The sequence below is a fragment of the Lissotriton helveticus genome, unplaced genomic scaffold (assembly GCF_964261635.1).
Source record: "Lissotriton helveticus unplaced genomic scaffold, aLisHel1.1 SCAFFOLD_634, whole genome shotgun sequence".
Classification (NCBI taxonomy): Eukaryota; Metazoa; Chordata; class Amphibia; order Caudata; family Salamandridae; genus Lissotriton; species Lissotriton helveticus.
The window spans coordinates 37331-50922 of record NW_027611900.1 but is presented as its reverse complement, the minus strand read 5'-3'; the positions used below and the strand labels follow the sequence as shown (position 1 = coordinate 50922).

At 53.4% G+C, this 13592-nt stretch overlaps 1 protein-coding gene across 2 annotated transcripts in view; it reads left to right on the top strand.

Moving 5' to 3' along the window:
* Window positions 1–3510: 3510 nt before the first annotated feature.
* The window catches only part of LOC144807238 (uncharacterized), a 38481-nt gene continuing 28399 nt past the window's right edge, over window positions 3511–13592 (top strand). The window contains exon 1 of one of the 2 annotated variants that reach the window (XM_078673089.1): window positions 3511–3687. The gene's annotated coding sequence lies outside the window, so the exon portion shown is untranslated. The remainder of the gene's footprint in view (window positions 3688–13592) is intronic. The other variant, XM_078673091.1, reaches the window with a different exon arrangement.

The following is a 13592-nucleotide window of genomic DNA, read 5'->3' as shown; positions in this document are numbered from 1 at the left end:
TTCCGCAGCCTCGTCCCAAGGTAGCTGTTGGTTTCTGTCTTTGCTTGCGATGTCTTCGCCCTCCCCGGACCTTTCGGATGGGCGTCGGAGGACCGTCTCTCGTCGCGGGGACTGCGTCCCGGAGGCCTCTGCCCCTGGGTCACCACGGCTGGCATGTGTCCAGTGTCCGTGTGACCCCAAAGGTGGATGTCACTAACGGTCTCGCTTGCTCCTCTCCGCAGACCCAGGGTGTGCGGAAACATCGTCTGTCAGCTGGTCTTCTTTGCCACTGGTGTTCTTCCGGCCTCGTGTTCCTCTCACCGTTGTCCTGGCACTGGTCACCTTACTTCTCTTCGGGAGTGAGCGGTCTCCGTCTTCCTGCACTCCTCTCTGTCTTTCCTTAGTAGTTTCTCTGTGAGGACGTTGCTTCGCACTAACTTCTCCTTCTACTCTTAACTGTGGCAACAGGCCACATGGATATGCTTCCTTCTTTTCCACGGTGGCAAACGTGCCACTCAGATCTCTCCTTTTCTTCCTTCCTTTTCACGGTGGCAAACGTGCCACTCAGATCTCTCCTTTTCTTCCTTCCTTTTCACGGTGGCAAACGTGCCACTCAGATCTCTCCTTTTCTTCCTTCCTTTTCGCAGTGGCAAACGTGCCACTCAGACCTCTCCTTTTCTTCCTTCTGCATCGCGACATCACTTGGACCAAACTTGTGTCTTCTCTTCTGACCTGGGTCCTCCATGCAGTGCGCGCACCCTGCATGTGTACCCCTGGTCTTGTCCTCGTCGGGGACACTTTCTCCTTCTTCCTCAGCAGCCAGAGTTGGTGTCGCGAACCTTCTTTTCTTGATGCTTTCTTTTCTTGATGGTTGTTGGTGACGTTCGGGGGTCCATGTTTGGAGACCTGTTCATGGTTGAACGTCCTGGACCGGTTGGTGGTCCACTTCTGCCGATGCCTGGCAGGTTGCTTTCGGTCGTCCTGTCGGACTTTGCGCTACAACAGTTCCTGGGGGACCCGTTGTGGGTCAGCACTTGAGGGGCGATCATTCTGGGGATCGGCTCCTGGGAGGCGCCATGGATCTGTCGCGGGTCGGCACTTGATGGGCGATCGTTCGCGAAGATTGTTCTGCGCGATGGCGCTGCACGCATTCCTCTTTCTGCTGGCGGTGGCTGTGCGTCGCCACGTGGCGCGTTGTTTGCGCACTTACTGTTCAGGGTTCTGGGACGCCTGTGGCGTGACGTTGGGTACTTGCTGCTTTGGCTGTCGTCGGGTACTTGATGCTTTGGACCGTTGACGGGAGTAGTTGATGATGCGGTGAGCGCCTGTGGCCACAAGGCGTCGCTGCTCTCTCCGTCCTTTGATCGCGGCAGTCGTTTCCCTGGACGTTCTTTTAGTGCTTGGCAGCCGTTTCCTCCAGACGTCAGTGCTTGGATGCTTTGTGAGGCAGTGGTGCCTTTTCCCACGTCGCGTTGGAAGTGGCAGTCGCCGACTCCTTGCTGGTGTGTGTGGGTGTCACGGGCGCTGTTGCGCAGTTACTTGCTGAGTGAGAGGTTGGATGCTTTCGTGCTGCGGGAGTTTAGACGCTTTCGCTGTCACTTGCGCTGTGGAGAACTTACTTGCTGCGTGAGATGTCTTGCGTTGTGCAATGCTTGTTTTAGTTCATGTGAATTTAGGTGCACTTTTGCATTTGGCCACTGGGTGGCAGTGTTGCTGGAATTGTTAGCAGCCTGTCTTGTCTTCCCCTGATGTGCACTCTATTGTCACAGTGCACAGGGGGCTGGAGCTGCTGCTGCTGTGAGCTGGTGAGTCTCTTGGGTTTGCATCTCTGTTTGCTCACAGGGTGGGGGCACATAGGAGTGCCTGCATGCAAGTAAGGCACTGTTAGTTTGGACCATGTGGTCAATGCTCACACGCTTGCTGTGTGTGTGTCGGCATTCGTGGTGCCTGGAGAGTATGTGTGGGCAGGGAAGACGGCTCAGTGTTTTGCCCAGTTCGGGGTATGAGCTTCACTTTAGCAGCGCTGGCAGTTTACAGGCATTTTGGTGTTCCTGGAGCCCACGAGGTGGAGGCTCCTGTTCTCTGCAGCGGCGCTGGCCGCGTGTAGGCGCTTCCTTCTTTCCCCTCCCCGCTTGCTGCAGCCTCGGCAGTCCTCGCGAGGGGGGGGGGGGGGGTGTGTTGATGCTTCTCTGCTCTGGCCGGGGGGGGAGGGGGGGGAGGCAGTGGAGACGCCTCCCTCGCAGGCAGGGGAAGCGCGCCACCCCCTTCACTCCTCGCTGCGTGTGTGCGCTTGAGGCAGGCCGCGGGTAGGCTCCGCCGGCTCTGCCTATACAGACGCTGGTACTCCTCCGGCCCTGCAGACTCTGCTCACCGGTCTCCCGCCGCAGCAGCTTCCACTCGCACACGCTGCGCGGCGGAGACCTGCCACTGACATCGCAGACCGCGGGTAGGCTCCGTCGGCTCTGCAGTTTCATTTCCTTTCGTGGTGCCGTCGGCAGGCCGCGGGTGGGCTCCGCAGTTCTTCTTCACTCGGGGGTGCCGTCGGCAGGCCGCGGGTGGGCTCCGCTGGCGCTGCAGAGTCTTCCCTTTGCTGGGGGGCTACCGGCGGGCCGCGGGTGGGCTCCGCTGGCCTGGAACACGTTGCGAGGGGGGTCGGGAGGCGGTTAGCTACTCCGCTCCCTCCCCCTCGTAGTCTATGGTGATTGCGGGTCTGGCCGCACTGTGTTTCACGCCGCCATTAGTCTCTGTGCCCCTGCCGCTTCCAAGCACACACGCGGCGGGGGCGGGGGACGACTCGGGCAGGCCGCGGGTAGGCTCCGCTGGTCCTGCTTATTTATGGCACCGTTCGGGGCGGGCACTTCGCCCGTGGGGCTCACCTTCGGCCGGCGGGCCAGATGCTCCGTCGCGGTCGCGGCGGGTGGGCTCCGCCCGGCCCGGGTACCTCTCCGGTGGGGGTCGTAAGCCTCGCGGCCGTCGCAGGTGGGCTCTGGGCGGTCCGCAGCTGCTTGGTGCACTCGGTGGTGGCGGTCGACGCGGGTGGGCTCCGGTCGGCTTGCTGAGGGGCTCCCGGTCACTGCGGGGCTCCGACGTGCCCACCGGTCTTCTCGGCGCGTCGCGCCTCGCCACAGGGGATGCCCTCTAGATGGGCAGCTCTCTTCCCCTTTTCCTTTTTTGAGTAGCCGAGGGTAGTGGCACGCATGGGCTGCACTACCGGCCTCGTCGCCATTGTAGAGTTAGAGGTGGAGGGCCCTAGGCCCTCATGTTGGGAGCAGCAATGACCTGACACAGACACCAGATGAGGGTAGTGGGAATCGCCACAAGCACGTGCGCTCGGCCCCTTTTATTGCCAGCGTCATGTGACACCATGACGTCTGTGGTGGGTGGGTGTAAAGTGTAATACAGACACTTGAACACTAGAACGTGTCCATGCTAGGACACTACACCAGGGACCTATAAAACAGCAGAACAACCCGCACGTCACGAGAACGCGGAAGACAAGAATCCGGAGCACCGCTGACCCCAGAGACGAGGGGTGCACGAGGCCGACGTCACCAACTGACCCCAGAGAGGAGAGGCGCACGAGGCCGACGTCACCAGCTGACCCCAGAGAGAAGAGGTGCACGAGGCCGACGTCACCAACTGACCCCAGAGAGGAGAGGTGCACGAGGCCGACGTCACCAACCGACCCCAGGCACGCGACTGACGCCGGTGTTGGGAGACCGGGGGTGGGGTGGGGTGGGGTGGGGGGGGGGCGTTCATGGCGGCCGAGCCAGACTCTTCCAATCCAGCCCTCCACCCAGTGTTGAGAGAGTCCTGGGTCAGTGACACCCTCCCGTCCCCCCGCAGAGACCGCCGTATGGACACTAATCTTGCAGTGAGCTCAGAGCTCAATGTCCAGTCAGAGCTGCGCAGTCGCCCCTCTGGGCCGGGCCTGTCTGAAGCTTCAGGGTCCCCGGTGCTCCCTGAACCCCTCCTCTGTGGGGGGGCTCCCAGTGACTCTCTGTGACCTCCTCCAGGGATCCAGCTTGGCTCTGTTCCTCCCTCCCTCCCTCTGTCCCTCCCTCCCTCCCTTCCTCTGTCCCTCCCTCCCTCCCTTCCTCTGTCGTGTTTAAGGTCTCACAAAACTGACCAAATATGTGCGCCTTTTACACGTCCGAGACTGTAACTCCGCCCGGATCCCTCTACTTTCCCCTTTTGTATTCCTTCTCCCTTTTGATGCTCGACTTTCCTGCCAAGTGGGAGTTCACCTTTTTTTCCCCCTAAAAGTGAAAATTTAGTGGGACGGTTGGAGCTTTTTAAAATGTGGTTTTATTGCTAAAAGACACAACAATATTGTTGACTGTGATATCAATTTGTCTTTTCTGTTCATATTGCAACCTTCTTTTTTTATACAGTGTCTGAGTATCTCATATAAAAATAAATGTATTGGCATTTGAAACAATGCCACATTAGGCAGTGCAATATGAACAACCATACAACCATTTGTGACTGAGTTTTACCCCAACAGTGTTTAAACAAAACCAGTATCTTACTTATCAGCATTTGCAGTGACCAATTAAGCATAACCTGCGGCAGCACATCATTTGATTATATTAGTAGTGACCCTAATCAAACTGTGTGTCATTGGAAGCCAGGCTTAGCAGGGATTGACGTGGATGTTCCCATATATGCATGGGTCTTGACGCAGCCGGTAGCTCCTCTACATATAATACAAGATTTTCATTACAATAAACCATATCCTTCACCCAACGCTTAGTCATAGGAGCCAACGCACTTTCCTAGTGCAGCGCGACTTGGTGCTTGGCCAATAACAGCACAGCGCACATACATTTTCCAATCGCACCCTTTAAGTGAGGTACATGGCATAGCAAACATACTGACGGAACACACTGCAATACAATCCCAGTCATTTCCTGTAGGTATTGCAATACCCCTTCCCAGAACAACAGCACTCTTCTGCACCCACACGCCAAATGTAAGAAGTCAGCTTCCGGCTGTCCACATCTTTTACAGTTACTAGTTTCTCTAAGGCCTCATCTCTGTAGTTTAACAGGCGTGTGGTAGACTTGGTGAATGTATTTGCAATGTATGATGCACAAGTTACCCTTAGGTGTGAGGGCACCGGTCAGCTTGTAAATATGGTTTATATATTTGAAATGGGTGTGCTGCCAGTCCCCCCCCCACTTGCACCAGCGCCACAGGGCTGTTGTACAAAAGTACTATCCAACCCAGGAACAGTGGCAGGAATCCCATGCGGCGCCGTACATGGAACATGTCACTCCACTCAATGGAGTCAAATGTTTTTGCCGCGTCAGGAGGACCTCGGCGGCTGGCAGTTCAGGGTTCATTACATGGAACTTGGCAAAGATAGTTCTCAAATTATTAGACGTGGAGCGCTCCGGGATAAATCCCGATTGGTCCGGGCACGAGGGGCTGAAGCTTGGTAGCTAATATTTTCTCCAGTATCTTAGCGTCCAAGTTTATCAGAGACAACGGCCTATATGATTCGCAACTGTCCGGGGCCTTTTCTTTTTTTAACAGCGTAATTATCAGGACCTCGCGGAGGGACGGTGGAAGTACACCAGTTTCATGTGCCTCTGCATACATTTCAAGCAGATAAGGCGCAAGCAGATCGATGTGTTCTTGATAGAATCCAGTTGTAAGCCCGTCTGGCCCCGGCGCCTTTTGGTTGGGCAACGTCCATACCACCGCCTTTATATCCGCTTCATCTATGGGTTGGCAAAGATTGACGGTGGCCACCCGACAGCCACGCACAGGCAATGCCGGATAGATAGGCGTCCGCGTCCGTCGCACTCCCCCGTGCTGTGTGTAAATCAGAGTAAAATCTGCGGAATTGTTCCACTATCGCCTCGGGCCGTAATGCTCCGTGCCCTGCTTGTCTGTGAGCTTAGTTATGTGGTGATAGTCCTCACAAATTCTTATTATAGTGACCAAATTTCTGCCTGGGCGCCCTCCCTCCCCATAGGCTCGCGCCACATGTCTGCGTGCAATGTAGCGGATCTCCGATTCTGCCAGTGAGTCGTATTTCCTTTTTTGTTCATGTATACGGGCTAGGATTTCAGGACGGGGATTGTCTGTGTATTACCGTTCTCAACCTGTTAGTTAGTGCTTGGCCTGTGTTAGTTGGCCTCGAACATCTCTAAGAATATCCGCTGTGGTGCTGATTCAAACCCCTCTAATAGTCACTTTGAAAGCTTCCCACAGTGTGGATGCTCTGTCCACCGTACCCGTGTCTACAGCAAAATATTGTTTGATGGCTTCCCTGACAGTATTATTATACAGCTTATCCAAAAGAGCATGCGCACGGAAGCGCCATATGTATGGGCAATGTACATTAGTTGCATGTTTAAAGGCGAGCAGCACCGGATTATGATCCGACAATGTGCGTGGGTGGATCGTGACATCCGTAACCCAGTCATTGGCCCTCTCACTGAGTAGCCAGTAGTCCAATCAGGACCAGCTATTGTGTGCAGGTGTAGAATGCATACCCTCCTTAGCTGTACTGTTAAATAGGATTTTAGGACCCTAGTGTAATTTTCCCGATTATGCCCTTATAAAGGTATAAATCACCTTGCCCTAATATAGCCATAGAAATCATAACCATATTTAAACATAGCCCATAAAATCCAAATACAGACATGGATACTTCCACTAGTTCCTAAAAGCCACAACGATTTCTTGGAAAGACTCGCCTTCAGCAGTCAGGAACTTCCCCTTGCTTGAATATTGATCTATCTAAGAACTCATGGAGTTTTCAAAGAACTGCCATTCTTTGATGACGTTATTATGTCCATGTGAGAAGTTGGCCTGGTAGGGGATGTTTCCAATTCTGGAACCACCTACTACCTGACCAAACAATCCCTTATGGTGTCTGGTTGTAAGTCAACCTTATTAGACAAGCTATCCTAGGGGTAGCATGGACTAAGCAGCCTAAAGGCTTAACTTAAGAGGTCGTGTTAAGCGAGCTGTTTTACCACATACAATCCTGTAATACCAAATGAAAGGACACCACACAAGTATATATTATAAAAATATATGTGTTTATTACTAAAAACAATCCCCAGTATTCTTTATGAATAAAGGGGCACAAGCGTTAAATCAAAAGCACTGTTTAAACATACAAAGTTGCACAATTATGGATGAGGGCAGGGGGCCACTCAAACCATATACTAAACAAGTGGTATAAGAGATGCCACTCGAGCAGTGGTTAGGCCTAGGGCCTAGGGAATCGCTGGGAGCAGTCAGGACAAGCAATGCTGAAGTCGGGAATGGCCCTCGGGATTCGGGAGATGTGCGGAAAGCGCACGCACGCACCAATGTTAACCAATGGTGCGTAAAAGTTGTAAAGTTAAAGGACACTTCCGCTGAACCTAGAGGAACAAAACTTAACACACAGACCCTAGAGGTGTGCACCAGTGTGGGAACACCGGCGGAGCAAAGTTACCTCACCCACAGGAAGTGGGTGCACAGGGTCGAAGTGGCGTCGGGTTCTGACTCGCAGGCTCTTGGTGCTTGAAGCTGAAAGGGCTGCAGGCGGGTTAAAGATGAAGTGTCCGGTGGAGTCCAAGGGTGGACTCAAGTTGTAGAGTACCTGAAAGCAGAGGGGACAGAGTCTGGGTCACTCAGCAGTGACCAGGGTGGAACCAGGACAGAACCAGGCAATGTCGGGCGCAATCAGGTGGTCGTCGAGGAGCTTCTCTCCGCTGTCACGTGGGCTCTGGGGCATCTGCGACGTCCAGGAGCAGGTCACGATCTGTCCCACGCAGGCTCTCACCGTCGGTGCAGTCGGCTTCAAGTTTGGAGCAAACAAGCCTTGGCAAGAGCAATCCACGCGGGATCGGAAGATTGCTTCTCACTCGGACCAGGAAGGTCAGAGTCGGGGCTCCTTTTCAGGGGAGCTGGTGTGGATCTGGAGCAACCAGATTCACGAGTCTTCTTAGTTAGTTCATTGGCACAGGGACCACTAGCCAGCTGGCAAGTGACCGGGCCAACGCGTTGAGCCAAACAGAGCCAAAGGGCCCCACGCAGCACTCGTCGAGTGTGGAGGGCTGAACTTCGGCTCAGGAGCAGCTCAGGGTGGGGGCTTCTCAAACCCCGGTGCACAGCTTCGAGGATCACTCGTGGGCTGCACGGTCAGCGTCTCGTGGTCAATTCAAGATGGCGTGCCCCACGCTTCCGGTCGCCTCCACGGGTCTCAGCTTTGCAGGGACTGTGGATCGGGCTGTTAGAAGGCAGGCAGGCTTGATCTCGTCGATCTCAGTCGCTCGAGTTCCGGCGGGAACTGCAACTAAGTAGACATCGAGGGCTGGATGGTGCCTGCTGCTGCAGGGTGGTCACTCCTTGACCACAAGGGAGATTCTTCGGGCTTCCACGTTGAGATGGAGGGCGAAGGGTCCAGAATTTCGTTTCAAATGTTTCTTCCAGGAAATCTGATGTGCATTGGCACTGCTCCCACTCTTATTCGAATCTGGGGGGCGTGATTACCTGCTAGGTCCCCTCCTATGGGTGGGACCCAGGAAGTGGGTGGATACACCCCCTTCCTTTGATCCAGGCCGCCCTGGCACGAGGGCTGGAGTGCCCCAGAACCGGTTTGGCCGGATTATGCAAGGGGCAGCCTTGTGCGCCCCAAGCAGTGTCTGGTTTCTTTCAAACCTCCCTGCTACAATACACTATCGCCTGTCTGGAGGGCGGTGACACCCTCCTGTGACAGGAAACCCTTTGTCCAGGACCCATTTGGTCGAGTTTCGGTCAACTGCAGGGGTCCAGACATTTGTCTGTGGCAGAGGCATCCATTTTGTGGATCTTAAGGTCTTTGGAGAAATCAACCGCATTAAAGTAAAGTAACATGTCTTACCCCTCTAGAGGGGTGGAATGCCATCCCCGTCGCCAGAACTGGCGAGGGGATGGTATTCCAAATCGTATGACACCTTACACGACATGTTTTGATAAAGCCAAACCAAAGTTGCTATATAACCGCGAGGATTATAAGGCACTTAAGAGTATATGGTATGGCATTATTCTGAAACAGCTTAGGGAGTTGTTCCCGACAGCTGCAGACAGGCTCAGCTCATGCTAGAGCTCCATCTCACATGAAACCACGCACTCTGCCTCCAGGATTGATGAGGCCTTCCATAGGAGTGGCTCACAGGTTAATATGTGTCCAGATATAGGTTTAGATATAGGTATACTATACCTAAGCAAGGGGTGATTACACCACCTTACCCCAGCTGAGTGATCAGCCAGTTGTGTCAATTTAAGAACCAGCCAGGGGTGGCAAAAGATATGCTGCAGCCCCTGGTAGGCCTTGGCGGCTCCTATGCCCTGGGCACCTATAGTGCATTATACAGGGGCTGACAAGAAGTCCATTTCCAATTGTGGTATGTACCTAGGGTACATGGAATCCATTTTACAGAGAGAGCAGATGGCCTGGGGCCCTGATTAGCAGGGAACCAGGTCAACTAAGTCAAAAAACCAGCTAAACACAGGCAAAAAATCCGGGGTAACCATAGTCAGGTAGCCACCTTCCTACATAACCCCCCCCAAACGAAAGGAGATAAGGCTATCCTTTGCCAGGTAAGCCTATATTGCCTGAGTGGCCATATAAGGAAGTATCTGCACTAGCATGGGTACCCCCTGTCTCATGGTCCACTAAGCAGTCCCTCACCCTTTGGGTATTAGAGGGTCTCCACCATAGGGAATCACTACCTTGGGTGTGTTTATGCAAAGTTAAAGGCTGGTTTGGATATGGAGTATTGAAGTGAGGCTCTACTAAGTTAGGGCTTGGCTTCCTCCAATTATCTTCCACCATGTGTGCCTTTCTTTCTTTAACTGAGTTGCACTGTGCTCTCAGGGTCAACCTCTGGCTACCTAAAGCTGGAGGCTGGGTCCCTCTGTTTGGCTTGCTGGAGGGACAGTTCAGGTTTGGGCCCTTTGGGTCCCAGGTTTGGCTGTGCCCAACAGAATCCATCTGTGGGAGGTCCCTAACTGTTTTTAAGGGGGCTCCCTCAGGAGTTTTTAAAGTTTTCACCTCACTAGGGCTACTAGTTTTGGTGCCCCTAATCTGTTGATGGGGGTGCTTTATTTGACAGGGGGCCCTCTGGGTCTCACTGTCCTTCTTGTCCTCTGCAGCCCTGGGCTGGCTAAGGCAAGGGAGAGAGGGGCAGGTTACCTGCTCCAGACTGGGTCCCACCTGAGAAGGGTCCACCCCCATCAGAGGCTCTGTCAGGCCAGGCCTAACAACCTCTGGGGCAGTTCCTTCATCAGGGGTAAGATCAGTTCCCTGAGGAGGCTGATCCTGTCCTAAAGTCTGGTGAGGGGGAGATTTCTCTTCCTCCTCCATGCTCTCAGTTTGTGTGGAGTTATCCATCATTTCAGGTTTCACAACACACATGTCAGTTTGAGTTTGGGCTGTGGCCATCACAGCCCCACCAACCTTTTCAGGAGGAGACTCAGTTTGGGTTTCTGCTGTTATCATAACAGCTTTGCTATTCTGTTCAGGAAGAGCTTTTGCTAAAGATGGGGCAGAGAGTTTCTCAGCCCTACCAACCTTTTCAGGAAGGACATCTTGAATTGGGGCTGTAGCCATTACAGCCCCACTAACCTTTCCATTGGAATTCACCATTCTAGAATGGGTTTCCTGTTCAACCTCAGCCCAGGCTGAGATCTCCAAATCATTACTGTGAGAAGTTGGCCTGGTAGGGGATGTTTCCAATTCTGGAACCACCTACTACCTGACCAAACAATCCCTTATGGTGTCTGGTTGTAAGTCAACCTTATTAGACAAGCTATCCTAGGGGTAGCATGGACTAAGCAGCCTAAAGGCTTAACTTAAGAGGTCGTGTTAAGCGAGCTGTTTTACCACATACAATCCTGTAATACCAAATGAAAGGACACCACACAAGTATATATTATAAAAATATATGTGTTTATTACTAAAAACAATCCCCAGTATTCTTTATGAATAAAGGGGCACAAGCGTTAAATCAAAAGCACTGTTTAAACATACAAGTTGCACAATTATGGATGAGGGCGGGTGGCCACTCAAACCATATACTAAACAAGTGGTATAAGAGATGCCACTCGAGCAGTGGTTAGGCCTAGGGCCTAGGGAATCGCTGGGAGCAGTCAGGACAAGCAATGCTGAAGTCGGGAATGGCCCTCGGGATTCGGGAGATGTGCGGAAAGCGCACGCATGCACCAATGTTAACCAATGGTGCGTAAAAGTCAAAGAGTTAAAGTTTAAGGACACTTCCGCTGAACCTAGAGGAACAAAACTTAACACACAGACCCTAGAGGTGTGCACCAGTGTGGGAACACCGGCGGAGCAAAGTTACCTCACCCACAGGAAGTGGGTGCACAGGGTCGAAGTGGCGTCGGGTTTTGACACGCAGGCTCTTGGTGCTTGGAGCTGAAAGGGCTGCAGGCGGGTTAAAGATGAAGTGTCCGGTGGAGTCCAAGGGTGGACTCAAGTTGTAGAGTACCTGAAAGCAGAGGGGACAGAGTCTGGGTCACTCAGCAGTGACCAGGGTGGAACCAGGACGGAACCAGGCAATGTCGGGCGCAATCAGGTGGTCGTCGAGGAGCTTCTCTCCGCTGTCACGTGGGCTCTGGGGCATCTGCGACGTCCAGGAGCAGGTCACGATCTGTCCCACGCAGGCTCTCACCGTCGGTGCAGTCGGCTTCAAGTTTGGAGCAAACAAGCCTTGGCAAGAGCAATCCACGCGGGATCGGAAGATTGCTTCTCACTCGGACCAGGAAGGTCAGAGTCGGGGCTCCTTTTCAGGGGAGCTGGTGTGGATCTGGAGCAACCAGATTCACGAGTCTTCTTAGGTAGTTCGTCGGCACAGGGACCACAAGCCAGCTGGCAAGTGACCGGGCCAACGCGTTGAGCCAAATCGTGCCAAAGGGCCCCACGCAGCACTCGTCGAGTGTGGAGGGCTGAACTTCGGCTCAGGAGTAGCTCAGGGTGGGGGCTTCTCAAACCCCGGTGCACAGCTTCGAGGGTCACTCGTGGGCTGCACGGTCAGCGTCTCGTGGTCAATTCAAGATGGCGTGCCCCACGCTTCCGGTCGCCTCCACGGGTCTCAGCTTTGCAGGGACTGTGGATCGGGCTGTTAGAAGCTGGGCAGGCTTGATCTCGTCGATCTCAGTCGCTCGAGTTCCGGCGGGAACTGCAACTAAGTAGACGTCGAGGGCTGGATGGTGCCTGCTGCTGCAGGGTGGTCACTCCTTGACCACAAGGGAGATTCTTCGGGCTTCCACGTTGAAATGGAGGGCGAAGGGTCCAGAATATCGTTTCAAATGTTTCTTCCAGGAAATCTGATGTGCCTTGGCACTGCTCCCACTCTTATTCGAATCTGGTGGGTGTGATTACCTGCTAGGTCCCCTCCTATGGGTGGGACCCAGGAAGTGGGTGGATACACCCCCTTCCTTTGATCCAGGCCGCCCTGGCACGAGGGCTGGAGTGCCCCAGAACCGGTTTGGCCGGATTATGCAAGGGGCAGCCTTGTGCGCCCCAAGCAGTGCCTGGTTTCTTTCAAACCTCCCTGCTACAATACACTATCTCCTGTCTGGAGGGCGGTGACACCCTCCTGTGACAGGAAACCCTTTGTCCAGGACCCCCTTGACTGAGTTTCGGTCAGCTCCAGGGGTCCAGACATTTGTCTGTGGCAGAGGCATCCATTTTGTGGATCTTAAGGTCTTTGGAGAAATCAACCGCATTAAAGTAAAGTAACATGTCTTACCCCTCTAGAGGGGTGGAATGCCATCCCCGTCACCAGAACTGGCGAGGGGATGGTATTCCAAAGCGTATGACACCTTACACGACATGTTTTGATAAAGCCAAACCAAAGTTGCTAAATAACCGCGAGGATTATAAGGCACTTAATAGTATATGGTATGGCATTATCCTGAAACAGCTTAGGGATTTGTTCCCGACGGCTGCAGACAGGCTCAGCTCATGCTAGAGCTCCATCTCACATAAAACCACGCACTCAGCCTCCAGGATTGATGAGGCCTTTCTATAGGAGTGGCTCACAGGTTTACATGTGTCCAGATATAGGTTTAGACATAGGTATACTATATCTAAGCAAGGGGTGTGTGCACCACCTTACCCCAGCTGAGTGATCAGCCAGTTGTGTCAATTTAAGAACCAGCCAGGGGTGGCAAAAGATATGCTGCAGCCCCTGGTAGGCCTTAGTGGCTCCTATGCCCTGTGCACCTATAGTGCATTCTACAGGGGCTGACAAGGAGTCCATTTCCAATTGGTATGTGCCTATAGCACATGTGTCATTAATTTAGTGAGAGAACAGCAGGCTGGGGGTCTGATCAGCAGGCCCACAGCCTCAGTAGTCGAAAACCAGTGAAGCAAAAAGCAAAAATTTGGGGTGACCATAGGATAGCAGACCCTACTCTCCTACACAACCCCCCCCCCAAACGCAGGGACCTTAAACTAACCTTGACCAGATAAGTCTTCATGTTCTAAGTGGAAGTACCTGGAGAGACCATCTGCATTACCATGGTCAGTCCCTGGGCGGTGCTCCACTGTAAAGTCCATCCCCTGTAGGGAAATGGACCACCTGAGCAGTTTGAGA